Raw genomic sequence first — 5,904 nt, 5'->3', positions numbered from 1 at the left:
GAACCTCTGGCTGTGGGCGTGGGAGTCCTGCCTCCACCCGCCTCTCTCTCCCATGTGCCTCCACTGGGCTTTCATCGGAAACATTAAGGGGTATGTAAAACATCTGAGAGACAAAAATCAGTAATAATATAAAAGACTTGGACACTATCTTCAAACCACTGGATTCGATTAAGATTTTGAGAATTCCACACAACCATAGCAGAATATACATTACTTTCAAGTGCACACAGTATTCACCATCATTGAACATACTGTGGGCCAAAAACCAATTCTCAATAAAATTAAAATGGTTAATATATCACAGAAGTTGCTATTTGACCAAAATAGCATAACAGTATAAACTAAGAACACAAATATCTCGAAGGCCCCACATATAATATTAAGAAAGACATTTTTAAAAATAATGATTCAAGAAAAAAATTCACACAAAAAATTAGAAAATAATTTACACTGGGTGACAATGAAAGCACAGTATATTAAAATATGTGAAGTGATGCTGAAGTAGTGCTTAGATGCCTAAAACTTTAAATGCCTGTATCAGAAGAGAAAGAAATTCTCAATCAATGGTGTAAGCTTAAACTTCAAGAAGTTAATAATAAAAAGCAATTTAAATCCAAAGTGATGGTATGCAAGCTAGAATACTAAAGTGACCCCCAATGACTTGTGCCATTGTATAATACACTTCCATTGAGAGTAACTTGCTTCTAACTAATAGAATATGGCAAAGGTGATGAGATAGCATGCCTGCAATTATGCTGTCATATGGCTAAGGTGAAAATTTTTGTGGATATAATTAAGTTCCCTAAGTACTTAGCTTTAATTCGATCAAAGGAAGATTATCCTGGTGGTCTTGACTGAATCAGGGGAACCCCTGAAGAGAGAGTCTAGAATTCAGAGGCTATCTCACCTGCTCATCTTGAAAAACCAAGCAGCCATGTTGTGAACTGGCTAAGGGGAGGGGTGGCTTCTAGTTGCTAAGGAACTCAGTCCTGCCATCAAAAGGAACTGAATTCTTCCAACAACTTGAATAAAGTTGGAAAAGCATGCTGAACTTCAGTTAAGAGGAGCCTGGCTGATATTATGATTGTAGTGTTGTCATACACTGAACAAAGGACTGAGCTGGGCTTTAATCCTAAACCCAGCAATGTATGTATTGCCCTGCTTTACTATATCCTTGGGGACACTTACAGTTGCCTGAACATGCATACATTGCTGCTGGAAATGAAAAATGGTGCAGTCATGCAAAACTGCTATAGAGTTTCTTAAAGTGCTAAACATTAATTTACCATACAACTTAAGCCAACAATTCCACCCAAGAGAAATGAAAGACACAGCTTCACACAAAGACTTACATGTAACACTTAATAGTGTTGACTCATAGCAACACTATTCATAATAATCAGGAAGTGGAAACAATCCAAATGTCCATAAGCTAGTGAATGGATAAACAAAATTTGGTATATTTGTAAAGTGGAATACAATTCGGCAATGAAAGGAATGAACTATTGATACAAACAGCAACATGGATGAGACTCAAGATAATTACTCTAAAAGAAAGAAGTCAGACAAAAATAAAGTGCATACAATTTTATTCCATTTATATAAATTATAGAAAATGAAAACGAATCTATAGTGGCAGAAAATGGATCACTTGGTGTCTGCAGATGAGGTGGTAGGGAGGTTTTTTTAATTAGTTGTGACGCTGTTTTCACAGGTGTATACATATACCAAAATATACCAAATTGAATACTTTAGGTATATGCAATTTAATCTTTATCAATTATACCCCAATGCAACTGTAAAAATGTGAATTAATTTCAAAAACTTACTCAATAGATGGCTAGTCATATGTGAATAAGCAAATAATAAAGTGTTGAAGGATGAAAAAAAATCCTGAACCATAGAAACAGCGACATAATAAACATACACTGTTTTATGCTGCTAAATTAATTACAGAGAAGGTATAAAAATAGTAGAGAAAATAAGTGACACCAAAAGGTAGTTGGAAAATATGAATAAATTTGATAAACTTCTGCTGAGGTTAATTAGTAACAAAAGGAGAAGAGATACAAATTAAAAATAGCTGATGTACATGGGACTGCAATGTAGATCCTGTAGTAAATGGAAAATAAATATACATTAAGAATTTTATGCCCATAAATTTGATATCTTAGAGAAAGATAAATTTGTGAGTTAAAATCTACCAAATTTCAGTCATGAAGAAATAAATAAACTGAGTAGTTTTCTATCTTCTAAATATATTGAATTTATAGTTTAATTTCTTCCACAAAGAAAACTTCAGGTTCAAATGGTTTGAACCTGAAATCAACAAAATACCTAAAGAAAATTAGGAGAAATCAACAAAATACCTAAAGAAAAATACTGGCAATTCTACAACAATCATCCGGAAAACTGAGGAGAAGAAAACGTTTCCCATCTCATTTTACAGAATTACTCTGATACCAATACGTGACAAAGCTATAAAAAAAAATAGAAAACTGCAGGCAAATTTTCTTCAAGGAACTAAATGCAAATATTCTTAAGAGAATATTAATGAAGTAAATCCATGTATATGTATATGTGTGTGTACGTGTGTATATGTACACATATCACATGATGAGCAAGATTACACCATGATTAACATTATATTTTGAGCAAGAAGAGTTTATTAGAGATATGGTTTGATATGTGAAAATTAATGCAATTCACTTTATGGACAGACTAAGAAGGAAAAACTGTATGATCTTCTCAATAGGTACAAAAGAAGCATTTGAAAAAATTCATTAGTTATAAAAGGAAAAAAAAGAACTTAAAAAAATTTAAAAACTAGGAACAGAAGGGAATTTCTTTAACTCAATAGGAAGCCATCTTTTTAAACCAATATAGCTAGCATCATACTAAATCATGAAGGAATGAAGCTGTCTAACTAAGATAAGAAAGAGAAAGAATACTCACTCTTACCAATTTTATTCTACCTGCTACTGGAGGTCCTAGTCAGGGAAACAAATAAAAGGAAAAAAAAAATAAAGAAAAATAAATAAAAGCTATAAAAATTGGAAAGGAAATAGTAAAGATCTGTTTGCAAACATGATAGCCTACAGAAAAGCCAAAGTCATTTATAAAAATGCTGCTGGAACTTTTTAAGGAAATTTGTAAGCTACTAGGGCAACATAACAAAAATCAGATATATTTCTATATACTAACAACAAACCATAGGACATTTTAATTATAAAACAATTAATTTACAATAACATTAACAAATTGGAAATACTTAGGAATAAATTTAACAACAACAACAAAAAATGCCCAGTGACAACTAAGAAAAAAAATTGCTGAGAGAAATTATACAAATGGAGAGCTATATACCATATTCATGGATTGTAAGATTCAACAGTTTGAAAACATCATATCCCTCCAAATAGACCTATAGATGCCATATAATCCCAATTAAAATTTCAGCATGTTTTATAAAATATAACAAGATGATTCTGAAATTTTTATGGAAATGTAAAGGATCTAGAAGTGCCAAAACACTTCTGGAAAGAAAGAAGAAATGAACCACCTGATTTCAACATTTAATATAAAATTACTGGCTTTTTTCTTTCCCAGGCGGCTGCCGAAGATGGCGGAGGGACAGGTCCTGGTTCTCGATGGCTGAGGCCATCTCCTGGGCCGCCTGGCAGCCATAGTGGCTAAGCAGGTGCTTCTGGGTCGAAAGGTGGTGGTTGTGCGCTGTGAGGGCATCAACATTTCTGGCAATTTCTATAGAAACAAGTTGAAGTACCTGGCATTCCTCCGCAAGCGGATGAACACCAACCCCTCCCGTGGCCCCTACCACTTCCAAGCCCCCAGCCGCATCTTCTGGCGGAAAGTGCGAGGCATGCTGCCCCACAAGACCAAGCGAGGCCAGGCCGCTCTGGACCGCCTCAAGGTGTTTGATGGGATCCCGCCACCCTATGACAAGAAAAAGCGGATGGTGGTTCCTGCCGCCCTCAAGGTTGTGCGTCTGAAGCCTACACGGAAGTTTGCCTACCTAGGGCGCCTGGCTCATGAGGTTGGCTGGAAGTACCAGGCAGTAACGGCTACACTGGAGGAGAAGAGAAAGGAGAAGGCCAAGATCCACTACCGGAAAAAGAAGCAGCTCATGAGGCTACGGAAGCAGGCCGAAAAGAACATAGAGAAGAAAATCGACCGATTCACAGAGGTCCTCAAGACCCATGGATTCTTAGTCTGAGCCCAATAAAATTGACCGTTTCTTCTTCATGCTTGGCCTGGCCTGCCCTTCCTCCATCGCCACCCTAGGATGTGGGGGACCCCCAGGGGCTGCCGTCCAGGTGCCACAGGCAGCCTGGGGCTTAGAAGACTGGGTATAGCAAAGGGGCCTTAGCCACTGCTGTTTAAGAAAGGCCTTTTTAAAAGCGTAGACAGTTGTAAGGGCTGTGCAGGCAGAATTTGCCTGTGACCTATTCATTCATGAGAGTTTTAGGACATGGACAGTTCGAACAACCCGTGCTGTTGCAATACTGTCAAAAGTGAGCTGGAAGACCTAAGTGGAAGGGCCACTCATGTCGCCTACAGGGAGTCTAAGCTTCCCACATGGTCAGGTACTATACTCTGCAGCTGTTAGGATGTGAGAGAATGCTTGGGCAGCACGAGTCTGGGGTTCTAAAAGGTGTTTATGGAAGGGAAGTACGGCCCAAGGGGTCACAGGCATTGCCCTTGTGTCTTCCCTATATTTTGTGATCCAAAACTAATAAATTATTTTTAAAGAAAAAAAATAAAAAATAAAAAATAAAATTACTGTATTCAGAACAGTGAAGTATTAAAGTAGCAATAGACATAGATAAATAGAATAGAGTCTAGAAATAGAACTACACATATATATTCAATTTGTTTTAATGTGTAAAGTTAACTCAATGGGTAAGGGTAGTATTTTCATCAAATGGTGCTGGAAAGGTTGTATATCCACATCCACTAAAAGAAAGTGAACAGGATCCCTTACCTCGGACCTTCTACAATAACTCAAAATGGATCATAGTCCTAAAGGTAAAAGGCAGAACTATAAAACTTGAGAATAACATATAAGAGAAATTCTTAGGAAATGTGATAGGCAGAACCTAAAATGATTCCACAAGATATCCACCCCCTGGTATACTTAGACCTTTTCCCAAGTATTTATCAAACACTAATCTAGGGGGGACTGGACTCTTCCTGGAGAAATATCTTTTAAGCAGGGGAGAGATTTGATGTGACGAAGATTCTCTAATGCTGACTTTGGAAATATAGGGGGGCAGAGGCAAGGAATTTGGGCAGCCTCTAGGAACTGAGAGTGGTCCCCAGCTGACAGCTAGCAAGGAGATAGGGTACTCAGTCCTACAACCATAAGAAATTGAACTCTGCTATAAACATGAGCTTAAAAGAGAACCACTGACTACAGATGAGAACATAGCCTTGCTAGCACCTTGATTTTGACCTTGTGAAGTTCTGAGCTGAGAAGTAGGACACAACGTGTCTGTACTTCTAACTTACCTAACTAATAAATGGCTGTTGATTTAAAATACTAAGTTTGTGGTAATTTGTTATGAAACAATAGAAAACTAATATGACTTTTGGCTAAACCAGTATTTCTTAGAACACAAAATTCATAAATCCCCCCAGAATGCTGTTGCAGTTCATCAAAATCAAATAATTCTGCCCCTTCAAAGATGCTTATGAGATGCAGAAGGCAAACCACAGCCTGGAATATAATACTGGCAAATGTATATCTAATAAATAATTGTTACATTAATAAACTTTTAAAATCCAGTAAGTTGATATACAACCCATTAAAAATGAACAGAGGTTTTGAAAGAATATTTTACCAAAGAAGACATGACAATAACCAATAAGCACATGAAAAAGTGC

At 36.8% G+C, this 5,904-nt stretch overlaps 1 pseudogene; it reads left to right on the top strand.

The window, feature by feature from the left end:
* The first annotated feature begins 3,603 nt into the window (after positions 1–3,603).
* On the top strand, positions 3,604–4,263 carry LOC137776686 (large ribosomal subunit protein uL13 pseudogene; annotated as a pseudogene).
* Positions 4,264–5,904: the final 1,641 nt, after the last annotated feature.

Source organism: Eschrichtius robustus, chromosome 14, assembly GCF_028021215.1.
Source record: "Eschrichtius robustus isolate mEscRob2 chromosome 14, mEscRob2.pri, whole genome shotgun sequence".
Taxonomy (NCBI): domain Eukaryota; kingdom Metazoa; phylum Chordata; class Mammalia; order Artiodactyla; family Eschrichtiidae; genus Eschrichtius; species Eschrichtius robustus.
Note: the sequence above shows the minus strand (reverse complement) of the source record. Positions and strands in the feature narration are given on the sequence as shown.